Genomic DNA, 16,223 nt, shown 5'->3' with positions numbered 1-16,223 from the left:
GAATGTTGAAAACGAATGTTGAAAGTTGAAAATCGAATGTTGAAAACGAATGTTGAATTTTGAAAACGAATGTTGAATGTTGAAAACGAACGTTGAATGTTGAAAACGAATGTTAAATATTGAAAATCGAATGTTGAAAACGAATGTTGAATATTGAAAACGAATGTTGAATGTTGAAAACGAATGTTGAAAGTTGAAAATCGAATGTTGAAAATGAATGTTGAATGTTGAAAACGAATGTTGAATGTTAAAAACGAATGTTGAATGTTGAAAACGAATGTTGAATATTGAAAACGAATGTTGAATGATGAAAACGAATGTTGAAAGTTGAAAATCGAATGTTGAAAACGAATGTTGAATGTTGAAAACGGATGTTGAATGTTGAAAATCGAATGTTGAAAAAGAATGTTGAATGTTGAAAACGAATGTTGAAAGTTGAAAATCGAATGTTTAAAACGAATGTTGAATGTTGAAAACGAATGTTGAATGTTGAAAACGAATGTTGAATTTTGAAAATCGAATGTTCAAAACGAATGTTGAATGTTGAAAACGAATGTGAATGTTGAAAACGAATGTTGAAAGTTGAAAATCGAATGTTGAAAACGAATGTTGAATGTTGAAAACGAATGTTGAATGTTGAAAACGAATGTTGAATGTTGAAAAACGAAAGTTGAAAAAAAAAAAAATGAAAAAAAATTGAAAAAAAAAGTTTAACAAAAAAAAAATTTTGAATGTTGAATGTTGAAATCGAATGTTGAATGTTGAAAATGGCACATTATTCATTTTGTGACGTGAACAATTAAACGCAATCTTATATCAACAGAACGGGTTAGGTAATTCGTGTAGTAGTTTTTATTTTGATATCGATGATTAGACGTGTTTTCATAACAGATGGTTAATGCGTCTTACAAATTAGGTATAATCATAAAGTCATTACGAAACAAACATGAAACCCTCTTTTGACAAACGGTGATGAAAGTAACAGTGGTTGAAACATTTCATGTATGAAAAACTAAAAATATTATGCAAAATTAACGTTCGTAGTAATGCTGATTTTCATGCATTTAAAAGATTCCATGTGATAATTGTTTTGTAAATATAGCCCAGCTTTGATGAAACAAATTCGGCTACATCTTTCAGTAATTCCTTGCGGATGTCACGCTTCGCTTCTCTGACGGAAAAAATCAACAAATATGTTATCTCTCGATTCCCTTGTGTTTTCAAATACATTTCAAATCATTTGCATTTGTAATTATCCTTTAAAATCAATGCTTTAAGACGAATTTTCTTGATAGTGTTGAAAAAAACACTGATAAACTCGCCAGATCGAGGCTTAGCAAAGGAGAAACATAAGGAGAAAATGGATTAAATTTATGTTAATTATTACGTGAATGAAAGAGAATGAGTTTCTGTCACTTTCATTTTATCTTAAGGTCCAAATATAGTCCGGGGCATTACAAACGAGATGTATTTTTAACATCTGTTTATGCAGTTCTTACCGTTCAGAGGCAAGTATTTCATGCACATCCAAGACAAGGAAAGAGTAACAATTCGTTGGATCTAAAATATAGTTGTAACGGTAGCAGAGGCTGCAATATGGACTGAAAAAGTAGCGTATTTAGTTAACAACTAACTAAAGTATAATACAAAACAGGTAGAATTAAGACCCATAAGAAGAGCTGGTACATGTATGTCTGAATTTGTAATGATATCTAAAATTATGTCATGTGAATCACTCATGCTTAACATCATATACAAAAATTAATAATCTAGCACACTTATTTAAACGTTCCCGTCAGTCAGGATATTTTATTACCTCTAGAAAGAAGAAGACCAGGTATACCTTAACGTACGTTTTCTCTTGCAAGAATATATAATAGATGTAGGAATACAAAAATAATGGAATAATAATCACACAATTAAAAATCTTATTCAAAAGTCAAATGAATGTAAGTTTCAGCTCCATTTCACAACACGAACATTTTCTAAATCTACTTATCTTTTATTGACATAGACTTTTAACTCTTTCACTTGTATTTTATCAACTTACATTATCTATTCATTCCAAAACCTACACCTATTTATTGATTTTATTTGGTTGCGTATGATTTATGATCTCAAAACCTTAAAACGATTTTGGAACTGGTGGTGAAATATTGTGACAAAGTTTATAGTGATATAAACTATTTTTGATCGACAAAAAACACCTTTTTGAAGTTTTAGATCAGCTACAATCCTTTGAGGGTCACAGTTGACAGTAATACTTTTCTACTCTGTATACTACACTGACCCACTATCTTATTAACGAGAAATTCAACTATTTTGGAAATGGCATTTCGATAAATTTGGCTGTAATAATAATTGTTTGGCTTTGAACTAGCTTTCAGGTACTTTGTGTATTATGTAATATGATTTTTCTGTACCAATCATATGAGTTAATATACACTTAAGAAAATGTGATATGATTTCCAACCAGATAACGACCCACGAGTTAATAAATGACGTAGATGTCAGCAACTACAGGTCACTATACGACGTCCAACAATGACCAACTCCTTATCAATATAATGGAATTGTTTATGTTTATCATACAGGTGAGAGGTAAAGCTAGCTATAAAACAATGTTTAATCCACCATTTTCTACATAAAGAAATGCCTGTACCAAGTCAGGAATATGACAGTTGTTTCCCATTCGTTTGATGTGTTTGAGATTTAGATTTTGCCATTTGATAAGGGAATTTCCGTTTTGAATTTTCCTTGGAGTTCGGTATTTTTGTTATTTTACTTTGTCCTTCTAGTTAGCCTAAAAGGCCTCAAAAATACAAACAAATTAAACAAATCAAGCAAGAAAACCAATGAATGTTCAAAACAATTACCAAATATGATATACAGCAAACAACGACAACCACTGAATTACCGTCTCCTGACTGTAATTACAGGCTCCTGATGTTGATTTTGGTAATACAGTATATCGCCAATTCATTAGTATTGATGGAACTTTAATGAACCCTTTTTGAAGATTTATTCTTCTACTACTATTAATCAAAATGTATTGCAAACGTTAAAACCCAGGAAGTACTACATTATATATATGTTAAAAGTACCTGCAGACTTTTAGATGGTATATTTTCTGGAAAAAAATCAAGGCCGTCATGATTACTGCGTTGGTCAAACTGTGAAACTATGATTGAGTGAGTTCCTCAATGAGTAGCACTATGTTAGAAATGTAATGAATCCTTTAATTTCTTTTTAAAAGTTCATTATTTTCAAATATTCACCCATAGCAATCTCTACATCGTTTATATGTTAGTCCGAATGGTAAGTACAATATGTAGGCGTATAGGCGAGATTACGTTCAAAGTAATTAATCTTTTTACGAAACAACGGGCTATGTGTTATGTAGATGCTTGTTACTTACAATTAATAAAAAACTAAATTCTGTGAACACTGGCGATAGCTTTAAAAAAACCAGCCAACATTTCAAAAATAGGTTACATAGCTTTATGTTAATAACATGCAAACGGCAATAAATTTATGTAAATAACATGCAAACGGCAATAAATTTATGAAAATAACATGCAAACGGCAATAAATGTTGGAACTGCTACTCTCACAACAGTCAAACAAAACTGTCAATCTAGTTTTTTTAAAGGGGACGGGATGGTTTCTTTTTATTTTTTTATTTTTTTTTTGTTATGTGGAAAAACTTAATTAGAAACAATCTACTATTTCATTCGTGAAATGTGGTACACTTCATTTGGTCTCTGGTGAATATATAGTTGTCTTATTGGCAATCATACCACATACCACATCTCCTTATTAATGAAATACATAGTTTAAAAACCGTTCAAACTCGATTGTTAAACGCCAGCTGTTACTACGATATGATTATATTTTAAATCAAGATAGCAATTATTATCTAATCAGGATTTGAAGTACACGTAGATGCTCGAATAAACATGAACATACTTATAAAAACAAAGGACTTATAACAACACAGAACACTTAAAAATGAAAAAAAAGTATTTGAAAGTTTCAAAATAAACTTACAGGATGAAACATTAGCTTAATGAAAAAGAGAATACAACAACACTCATGTTTTAACGAAAATTATTTTGTGCTTTATCCATATTACTTTTAATTTGTTATGTCAAAAAGTGATTTTGCGATAGTTTTTTGGTTAATAATAACACATCCGTAATTTGTTGTACAAATACGTTTATTTAGGGATTCAAGCAAGTGAAATAGCTATATATCGTTTTAATTATCAAAATATACACTTTTGTATAAGAGCCTTCTAGAATGTAACTCATGTCGTTCTTTCGTCATCTACAAAGGGAAATATGCTAATCCCCCGGACACTGGATCATTTCCATTATCAATATATATACTACTATTGTATGAGAGCTTTTTAGAATTTATGTGTTATACTTCTTTTAAATCTAGGAAATGAAAAATACTTATCCCCGGATGTTTAATCACTTAAACGCATTAATTACAGTGCAGTTCTGTTGGAAAGATTGTAAATAAATTGAAATCGATTAAATCGGTATGAAAATATGCTTTCAACTGGTAAATTTATACGATATTGATTAAGAAATCACATATCTGCAACAACATAGACCATTGCTTAGAAAGTAGCATGGAAATGTTAACAATGCAAGCTACAATCAAGATATTTGAATCCATAATTAATATCTTTTACTGATTCAAAAAGATATGTTGGAATGAGACAGCGACCGTCCGCTGGAAAAGTCAAAAGATATATAGAGGTCAAAATACGGTCTTGTATGCATAAAAATAAGTAGATGTTGTATGATAGATAATGAGACAAAAATCTACCAGTAAAAATAAGTAGATATAAATAAGAACAGGTCAAAATTGATCAAGACCCTAAGCGTAAAGTCAGCTATAAAAGTCTTAAAAATGAATACATTAGAAACAATTGAAATTAGAACATCAACGGCCCACTTTATGACAAAATAATAAACGAAAAACAAAATTAAAAACGAATTGTTCAGAAAACAATTGAAGGTCTTTTCACAAAAAAACAAGTATTTTCATATGAAAATAGTAAAACTTCGGTTTAAAATGTCATTAACAGCGTCAAATGATAGCTTATAGTACGCTGATTCCAAAAATATATGGTTTCTATACAATATGTTTTAAATAAGGGAGATAATTTGTTACTTCCGGTTTGAAAAAGGTTACTCCGGTATTATTTAACTGTTTAATTGACACTGATTCCAAAAATATATGGTTCTATATACTTTTACATTAAAAAAATACAAAAAAAAAGCTGCTTCCGGTTTACACAGAGTAACTTCCGGTTCCTTTTTCAAGGTCATATGGCTTGCAAATAAATGCAAAAAATCCCATGGTTTATCATGTATACATATGAGGTAAAAGCAAAGGTCAAAATCTAGAACGTCAATTTAACCTATGAACTTGGGCTCAATTTCAAGGTCATCAACCAAGGACCTCAAATCAAAAGAGCCTAGTTCTTAATTTTAATTTGGTTCATGAGTTATATCACCATATGCATATTTTTAAAATAAAGAGGGGAGAAAACTCTAATTTGATGTAAGCGCACCCTTCAAACCAATATGTATGTGTTACGACATGTCGAAACTAACAATTAAGTAAGAATATGTTGTCGATATCTTATATCGTGTTTGAAAAGTGGTGAAAATAAGCCCACACCCAAATTTAGAAATGACCTTGACCTTTGACCTTGACCCTATTTTCTTTTTTTTGTTTGGACCAAGGATCTCAAATCAAAAGACCCTAGGTCTTTAACACTTATGGTTTACAAGCTACAACTACATTTTTCTTATTAAAAATACAAAAGGGGAAATAACTCCCATATGTAGTCTCCGGACCACTTCGGTCAAAATTATTCTTAAGATCCTGAAGATATAACGAGCAAATTGGTGAACTAATTTTGTCGTAATCTTTAACAGTTGCGAAGGAGATTTGTACACAAGAAAAACCGTGTTTGGGGAGAAAACTCTTACAATAAAAAGTGTTCGGCTTAACAGGGTCAGTTTCAACATCGTAATAACTGTTCGATATCCTACGCAAAAAACAAAAAAGCACCGTCAGAAAAAAGTGGCGGAAGAAGAAAATAATAATAATAATAATCAGAAGAACACCAATAGGTCTTTCCACAGAAAAGTGGAAAGACCTAATTAATATGACAGAAACCAACTTACGATAACCACTGGATTACAGGCTGGTGACTTCGGACAGGCGCAAACAGAATGTTGCAGGTTTAAACATTTCTGTGAGCGCTCAACTCTACCCATAACCTGGGACATTGACGTATCAACACAAAGTACCGATCTTAGAAGTCACATTGAAAGTTTGGTGAAAGTCAAATACAACTGATGAATTAATCATGTTATCCCAGACTAAAGTATCAATTAGTACATATCCAACGGATTTAGTGTAAACACTTCATAAAAAGTCTGAGAAAAGCATTACCTTCTAAACGATTTCGCATATTTTTTTTTATGGTCATCGCCAACTCTCCCTTGTAATTTGGTTGCTTAGTCAAGTGTTTACAAATATGATTGATCACAGGTCGAGGATGCAGGGGATAGGGTTTATTTATCTGTTTATTTTGTTGCAATCGAGTAAATATCTTTATATATAGAAACTGATAGTTAACTAGAAATAATGTTGGCTACGCAGGTAAGCATCAAGTTTAAAGTTTTGTATCGCATCTTTTTGGAGGTCCCTACGTCCCTACGTTCCCATCAGTGTTTGTTTTTAACCTTTTTTTATCTCTTCTTAAAGAGATTAGTGCAGTTTAAACATCGATTATCGATTAACTACTGTTACCTCTGATTCGCCACCCAATTCATACATCCACAAATAATTTAATATCATTGTAGAATATTTGCGTTATATGAAAGTAGAAAAAAAACCTTTGAAATCCTTGTAAAATTGATATTATTCTAGTCTACATAATATGTTCATTCCAGAACTTGATACCCTTTATTTAGAAGAACAATGATATATTTATCATTTTCATACATATTATATTCTTTCTGGATTTATTTCCACTAATGTATGTTCATGTATAAGTAGCGTTTTAGACTTTATATTTCACAGTTACATTTTGTTAACGTCTATATTTGAGAAACTGTGAAGCATTCCTTCTCATTAACAATAAAAAATAAAACAAGCATTAACTCAAAGTCCATATTTAAGAACAATATTTGATACAACAAAAGTAACCAAAAGCAAAATAAAGCCAATCTCTCTGATAAAATTTTTTGAGAGCAAAATTGAACCAGGGAAAACCATAACAAAAACTACTGTAACAGTTTAACTAGATGCTCTAAAGAGCATGTGTCGCTCAACTGCATCTTCAACAATGGCCATTTTTTAGTAACAATTATCATTAAAGACGACGCCGAGGGGGGTTTAACGACCTTGACTACACATGAGGGTCTTGGACGGTCGGTATATTTCATTTAAGGAGAATAACTCTATTAAGAGTTAACTGCCAATTTCAGTCATGTTGACATATTTGTAGATCTTATCCTGCTGCTAATTTTTTCTTTTTAAAGTTTATATTCATCTATTATAGTTTTCAAGATAATAGACAAAAAATGCATAATTTTTTATTACTAATTGGTTTTGGCTTTTAACCAGCTGTCAGTAACTGCGAGTACTCTCAAATCGTACTTTCTTGTTTATTTGACCTGTTGATACTAATTGTAATGCTTTTTTGTTATTTTATGTTTACTTATTCAGTGTTATATCTGGTCTATATACCAGCTTTGATAAGTGTGTAGTATTACTATAAATTTTCACTTCTTCGTACTATGAACATCAAAATTATTTATTTTGTAAATTATTTCCTTTCTCCATTTGAACTGTACACGTATACCTAACAACAAAATTATTTTCATTTACCTGTGTTTTAAGTAATTGCAAATGGCTGATATTTTTGTTCAAGCATATTGTTTTTCTTAAATTGTTTAACATTTCACAGCGGTATAACATGTTACTTTAATTATCCTCCCTTAGTTTATTTATTTTGTTTTAACATTGTATCATAGATCAAATTTATTTGTTCAGTGTATGTTCACTGGTGTTAATATGTCTTTTGATTGAGTTAAGCCATTTTAATTGATATTTTATAGTGTGTCTTTCTATGTTGTGATGTTACACTATTGTTTCAGATAGGGTTGAAGGTTTGGTACCATTAAAACGTTTAAACCCGCTGCAATTGATTGCACCTGTCCTGAGTCAGGAATCTGATGTTCAGTAGTTGTCGTTTGTTGATGTGGTTCATAAGTGTTTCTCGTTTCTCGTTTTTTATATAGATTAGACCGTTGGTTTTCCGGTTTGAATGGTTTTACACTAGTATTTTTTTAGGCCCTTTATAGTTAGCTGTTCGGTGTGAGCCAAGGCTCCGTGTTGAAGACCGTACTTTGACCTATAACGGTTTACTTTTATAAATTTTGACTTGGATGGAGAGTTGTCTCATTGACACTCAACACGGAGCCTTGGCATGACAGACGATTTTGGTCATGTTGACTTTCTGTGGATTTTGTCTTGCTGATCATTTTTGCTTTTTAAAGTGTCTGTCTTATTTATTATTATTTTCAGGATAAAAGGCAACAAGTTTTAAAACGTACGATTCGTCATTTAATGGCAATAACCCCTATAAGAAGTCGTTTGACAGTTTTGATGTAAATACACAATAGGTAGAGCTCAACATTTTCAATATTTTCCTTCCGCCAGTTTTTCTCGGTGTATTTTTTTCGAAATTATAAGCAAACCTTGCATTTTACTCCTGTGTTCTATTTTAGCCATGGCGGCTATCTTGGTTGACAGCCGAGGTCATGGATCACATTTTTAAACTAGATATCCTAATAATGATTGTGGGATAGTTTTGTTAAATTTGGCTAAGTAGTTTCAGAGGAGAAGATTTTATGTAAAAGTTAACGGATTACAACGGACGCCAAGTGATGAGATGTGGGATATCTAGTTATGATATATGTCTAAATTTGTGTTTTGTGTAATGTGTAATGTTTCTTGTCTGTTTGTCTGTTGTTTTTTTTTTCTTTTCTTGCCATGGCGTTGTCAGTTTATTTTCAAATTATGAGTTTGAATATCCCTTTAGTATCTTTCGCCTCTCTTTTACTGAAAGACCGCGAATATTTTTCAAATTATATCAACATTTTATAACGAAAATCATTTGCGTGTATAAAAATTAACGTTTTACACTTAAGCTTTTTACCATTTTCACTTTGAGGTAACAAATTTGACATTTTTTTTAAAAACTCTTTTTGAACATCAGTCATGCTGTTTCCTATGTTAATGTATTTTGCATTGTGAAATGTCAAAACAAATACAGATAAATAATAGGAAACCACCGACAACGTACGTAGGAAATTTTTGATTTGACATTGTCATCGCAATCTGCAATGCATGGATAATATCTGTTCCATAATCCTTATTGTACAAGTCTGTGTGTCCGACGAGACAATCGAAGATATAAAAATTAAACATAACATTCCTTTAGTAAAGCTAATAAAGAAGCAAAACGTTAGCAACAGGTTCATAAATATAACATAGAATTAAACGAGTTGCATTCCAATACTTAAAATCAAAAAAATATCTATATTAAAAAAATGCTGTATTCATGCAATACCACACTAAATAAAACAAATATGGCTAAGATGAAGAAGATATAGTTTAAAATACTGAAGATAAGTTCAGTTGATAAAAGCAGACTATTGTAATCCCAATGTGTGCATACTGAACATTTGCTACATATTAAAAAAAATAAGTCAGATAAGCGGGATTTTCTCGCTGCATTGAAGACCCATTGTTGGCCTTCGGCTGTTGTCTGCTCTTTGGTCGGGTTGTTGTCTCTTTGAAATATTCCCCATTTCCATTTTCAATTTTACTACTGTTTCTCTTATGTACCCTTTACGTGTAACTTTTGCTATATCGCCGTTGCGCTTTCTTTGAAAATTCAAAAAATCTATATCTTGTTTTTAAAATACCCCAAATAATTAAGAACACTGCATCATCTATGTACAGTGTTTGCAGAGTTAGTTTTGTTCTTAAAAGCTTGTGTGACCTAAAAAGGCTTCCATAGAAGGCACGATAATATGAAATACTAGTCAGGGTAATAAACTTATATCATTCACGTTCTCCATCCCTAGTTGGTTTTTCCGTTATCACGTGACTGTGTTGACATCGTTCACAGGGTGATTTTTACATTTTTGAAACCATTTTGTCTTCTGTCGAATATTCTTCATTACCGAATTTGACCAATGGATACTACGATAGTTGTCGCATGCGAAGCAAGATAGTCTTTCTTTCCGTTTCACCAGATATATTTTCGGTTTCAATGAAAATTCGTTATTGGTTTATGGCTTCTTTTTTTGCAATACACCTATGCAATAAAACTAACGGTACCAATTTTTCTGCACCTTTTATATATGATACATATATAACGTTCATTACCTGATTACGGCACATTAAATGTAGTAAAGCAAATGTTACTATCTATCAAAAAGTTCAATACAAAAGAAGAAAATCTTTTACTGAAAAAAATACTTAAAAAGAAAATTCTTTTCACTTCATTTTGCAAATGAAGGCATCGCAACATATATGAATCAATCTCTAAAAAAAGCCAGGGAAATAATTATTTTGCAAGTACACATGTACTTTCACAACGATTATAAAAAGAACAAAAAAGGTATTGTCAATTCAAGTTTTTGATAAGATATGTAATAAAGCTAGAAACGAATTCACAAACTTTGTTTATATTAATGTACATATGTATGCATATATGTTTTATGTGTATTTGAAAAAAAAATCTGCACTATAGAAAAAGTGCACCCCATTCTATAGTTTGCGATCGAATTTAGACTATGTTTACTTTACCTTAAGGTTTGTTTTGTCCATTTCAATATCTTAGTCCCTTCATATACTACTTAATAAATTACAACTGACACTTACATGTGTTTAATGTTTTCCAGTACTGTTTACAGTTTACGCTATTTACGTTTCAGCAACACAATGCAGAACATACACGTGTTGGTCGTTTTATTAACACTTATTACGCAAAACAATTGATGAATTGTGGTCCGACTACAGTAGTTTTCAATAAATCGTTGAAGTTTGCTCTCATATCCTTTTTTATATGCATATGTACATTTAAGTTACTCACGGTACGATTGAATGCATTTTGGTTGGAAAACGTAACATGAATTGGTTTGCTAATTAATTTAAAATTATATTATCTGTTATATTATTCAGCACATATATTTCTTTTTTTTTCTTTTTTTTTGTGATAAATGTAACAGCTTCCTAATTCATCATAAATGTTTTAAATGTTTCTGAATTCATTTTATAGTCATTTGTAAGTGCTACATGTCATATTCATATCAAGTCAGAATCAAATATATTATTCTTCAATTAACCCTCATCAAGACCATTCAGAGCCAAAAGGTACATACTAATAAATTACAAGTAGTTATTACAAAACGAAAGATACAACAACATGAATTTAAAATATTAAACTTGTTGTTTTTCGCATCTGCTGTTACAATAAAATCTATTCATATATTAGATTAAATCATGAAGTGTCTTTGATCTTATGTAAATATTATTTTTATGGTCGAAATAATTTCTTAATATCAAAACCATTTTGTCAATCAATAATTTTTTAAAACATATTTATTCATATTTATCATGTAAGCAATGATTTCTTACCTGAGAAAATTGTTATTCGTTCTGTAGGATTGTACGATCTGATGCGGTGTAACGATCCTATAGCATTTGATTTACTATACTGCCTAACCCAATAGCAATCAGTACTACGATGTATTTATAGACCAATATCCGTTACCCACGACTTCGGACAATCGCTTGTCATTATAAAATCATTCAAAGGTTTCAAGTTCTGTCAGAATATATATTACAAAATTCAATTTTCTAGAACAAGATGTAACATTTGATGAGGGTGTTATTTGTATTCAACAAATCATTTCAAACTGAAATGAATTCAATATTTACGTAACACTGATTGAACAAAAACATGGAACCCTACCGAAGTATTTGCTTTATCAAAATCATAGCAAACATTTTGCCTTAATATGACCTGCAATTTTAGAAGTAATAATGTATTTGAATGTTTTATCATCGTCAAGATATAACTTTATTAGAAATATAAATTCTAGTTTGAGGGTTTTGCTTGAAATTGTTTTAACTAAATCATATGGCAACAACTGAAACTTAAAACCTAACTATTATTTTAAAGAATGCACGCAAGTTAATACTCGTGGTCGGATCCGCTTAAGGAAATCGATCACCTACATATCTGAATATGCTAAACATATTACACTATCCCCTTAAAGATGTAACGTTTGAAGCTGATAACAAATTATAATGTCAGCCTAATACACCTTCAATAAAGATATACATAGATATAGGAAGATGTGGTATGAGTGCCAATGAGACAACTCTCCATCCAAGTTACAATTTATAAAAGTATAATACTTAAATATTTGCAGGTAAAACGCGAGAAAAACGCATTACATGCCATCGCTTGATCCGGGATAATTTTCTTTTTCAAACCAACTATCAATAGCAGATACTTTTATGTATAATTTGCTGTAGATGTTTCATGAACAAATTCTATTGTTACTTATCCAATCCTTTAACAAATCGCAGCTGTAGTTTTCAGTATGTAGTGGGAAATGAGCGCTTCTTTCAAAAAACGAACGAAAAACATTCATATCGTTCTCGAAATGGACTGAAACAAACAGTATGTTGAATGGTCATTATGTGTTTGAGATACAATAGACAAGCGATCATAGTTCGTTAACATAGATTTGAACTATGTCTTCAAGTGCTACTCTCAACGTTAACTCTTCATTCTAACCTTGTGGCTACAAAAACGCATCAAAGAGACCACGATAAACAATCAATTTATAAATATGACAATATCAAAGATAATTCATGTCAACAGAGTATAACTGCTGACTACTAGACTAGTGATAGCCTCGGGGTGAAAACCTCCACCTTCAGTGACATCGACCCGTCAAATTCCCAAAGATACATAGGGCCGTGTCAACGAAGATGTCTTAGGACTAGGACGTGTCTTGGGATGGTCTTAGGACACGTCTCAGTCCTAATTCAGGTTAACGAAAGTCTCCTAAGATAAGATATGTCCTAAATTTGGTCCTAAAGTTAGAATATATACATAAGTGTCTTCGGATAGTCCTAAACGTTACGACGTCCTAAGTCGAAATAAAAACAACAAATATGGCCTTCAGTCAGTATTTGAAGAATTTATCTTTGTGTAGATACTATCCCATGTCTTTTCCTTGATATTATTCGTCGCCACATTTGATAGCTTGTTGAAAAATTTCCTTCTGCTTATTTACATCGGCAAACAGAATTTAATGATAATATTTACATGTAATGAAATCGAGTGGATATAAAGACAAAACTAGTTATATAGCTTAAATTGAAACGTAATAATAGCCTCTAACAAAGTTTTATGACAATTTAATTTAGTTGTATGATTCACCATTTACAATAGTAAATAATAATGTATCTATTAGTATTAGTATTTCGTTAAAACTTTACAATGCATTGATTGGTTTTTTTTCTCATAAAAGATGCAACCTCCCGCCCTCTACATATATACTTAAATACATTAAGATATGTTTCATTTAATTCTCTCCATATATTAATTGATTAAATAAATGGGTTAGGATTGTCCTAGGACAATCGTAGTTAGGACTGTCCTAAGATAGCTTTGTTTTACATCCTAAGATATGTCTCAGACACGTCCTAAGACCATCCTATATAATGTCCTAATACATATCGTAAGACAAATCCTAGGATACTTTCATTGACATGGCTCCTAGCTTATATTTGATATGTTTCCCTCGGTTTTGGTTTGTGACTCGGATTTTTTTTCGCTTAATCGATTTATGACTATTGAACAGCGGTAAACTACTGTTGCCTTTATTTATAATTGTATTTCAAACAATTTACAGTTATTTGATAACTATGATAATATCAATGATAATTCATGTCAAAACAGAAGTGCTGACTACTGAGCTGGTGATACCCTCTGGGAGAAAACCTTCAAGGAGGAAATTCGAACCCCAGAAAAAAACCATAAACATATGCAAAAGTCGAAGGAAATTTTTTTTTAACTTATTCCAGTTGAGAACAAAAAATCAATAGATTAAGCCAATTCAAAATTAATGAAATAAACATTACGAAGGAACAATTGAAAACGATTCGATGACTTCATTTCATTGACGGAATAAAGAAGCGTTACCCCTAGAAAAAGAAACCACGGTACATGAATAGGCTGTTGTCACAGCAGTGGTTAAATGAAATGTTCATAACAGGTTTTGAATTATATCATGTTTTAATAAAACAGGTGTAGACTTTTCATATCGGTCATTACATAATGCTTTGTAGGCAGATGGCCTTAGTAGTCCCCTACAGTTCCACTCACCTGTTAACAACAAGGTTGTGAGTTCGAGCCCCGCACGTGGCAGGTGTGTTTGACACCGATCTTAATTGACTAGATTTGCGAATTTTTCTTCGCCGGGCACTCAGGCTTCCTCCACCAATAAAAACTGGCTGCCACGATATAGCAAAAAGTTCTGAAAGTGGCGTTAAACACCAACAACCAATCAATCAATCAACCAACCAATCGAAAAACTGTAAACCTAGTCGATGAAGTTCATCAAAATACTATAATTGTATCATATTGTTCGTTTTGAAACATTACTATATAGGAAAAAAATAGAAAAAAATAAATTAAACTATACGACAAAAGAGACGATTTCAACTTTGATATCACACTTTCCATTTTACGGCTTTGTTCCTCTTGTCCCATCATATGGCGCATACATTTAACAACTTGTACAGGTTGTTACATGTAATTATGTTCAAATAAAGCTTACTTTATTGAATGCTACCTTCACAGACTTTTGAATACTTTAAAATAAATTTAAAGTTGATATCGGTATCTTTCCTGTAATATTTTTTTTTTATAAAAAGTATAATATAAGACGATATTTCTCCTCCTTCCTTAAATTGTTAATTAACCTTAAATACTAAAATCATATATTTAAACTCGGTAAATTTCTCAAATTATTCCAGCAATTATGCAAAGCAAGGGATATGCTGTAACGCGTAATAATATTAGTTATCTTGGTGTAATCAGGGGTGTACAGAATTTTACACCGTTGTTGAAAATTCATACACCCTGAGGCGCAGCCGAATGGGTGTATGAATTTTCAACAACGGTGTAAAATTCGGTACACCCCTGATTACACCAAGATAACGGATTTATTTCTTATGAACAATTCCTTCACTAATTTTAAAACCGGGATGTAAAATTGAAAAATGCTAATGAAAAATTTCCAGTTTACATTTTTTCAACGTTGATGTTGCTGCGTATTGTCAAATACTTTTTTTCTTTATTTTGGGGAAATTAAGAAAAAACATTTTGTCCTTTTGAATTTTCGGGAAAACAAAATTTTTTCATTTTTTTTTTTTAATTTTTTTACAAATTTTTGTCCTCAAATTTATTTTTTTTTATATGTTTTTTTTTTTTTTTATTTTGACCATTTATTTATTTATTTATTTATTTATATATTTTTTTTTTTTTTTGACATTTTATTTTTTTTTTTTTTTACTTTATTTTGGCAAATTTTTTATTTTTTTTTATATTTTGGCATAATTTTATTTATCCCGGGGTGAACAAGGGTGGGATGTTATTTACACCGGGGTAATTAACCAATCAGTTTGCAGTATTTTTGTTGCATAAGAAATAAGTTCATTTATTCAGTAGAAATGTTCTTTCTTTCGTTCGATGGTCTGACAATTTAAATATTTACTGACCTCTAACAAGTTCTGCTGATCTAAATTTAATCAATTTATGATTAGACTTCATGAAACCTGTTACGAGTTTTGTTTCTGATTTCATTTCTTTTTCTGGAGCGGCTGTATCCGACCAATAGCTGTAGTAGTAAGCTCCTTATAGTAGCGAGCATATTTTGATCCCGCTTTCCAAACTATGTGCCGTTTTTATTTCATTGTTTCAATTAGTGGCCATCCTCTTAGCTTTACTGTGTAAAGCTTCTTTTGTGTGCTTTTCTTGTCATCTGTCTTTGCGTTTATGTGTGCGGGTTTTTCTTTTTTTA

General features: G+C 31.1%; 1 protein-coding gene across 1 annotated transcript in view; it reads right to left on the bottom strand.

Annotated features, from left to right (window-relative positions):
* Positions 1–11,807, bottom strand: part of LOC127734012 (P2Y purinoceptor 12-like) — a 37,319-nt gene extending 25,512 nt beyond the window's left edge. The window contains exon 1 of the mRNA XM_052243552.1: positions 11,755–11,807. The gene's annotated coding sequence lies outside the window, so the exon portion shown is untranslated. The remainder of the gene's footprint in view (positions 1–11,754) is intronic.
* Between the last annotated feature and the right edge of the window lie 4,416 nt (positions 11,808–16,223).

Source organism: Mytilus californianus, unplaced genomic scaffold (assembly GCF_021869535.1).
Source record: "Mytilus californianus isolate M0D057914Y unplaced genomic scaffold, xbMytCali1.0.p SCAF_3, whole genome shotgun sequence".
In the NCBI taxonomy this organism is placed as follows: Eukaryota; Metazoa; Mollusca; class Bivalvia; order Mytilida; family Mytilidae; genus Mytilus; species Mytilus californianus.
Note: the sequence above shows the minus strand (reverse complement) of the source record. Positions and strands in the feature narration are given on the sequence as shown.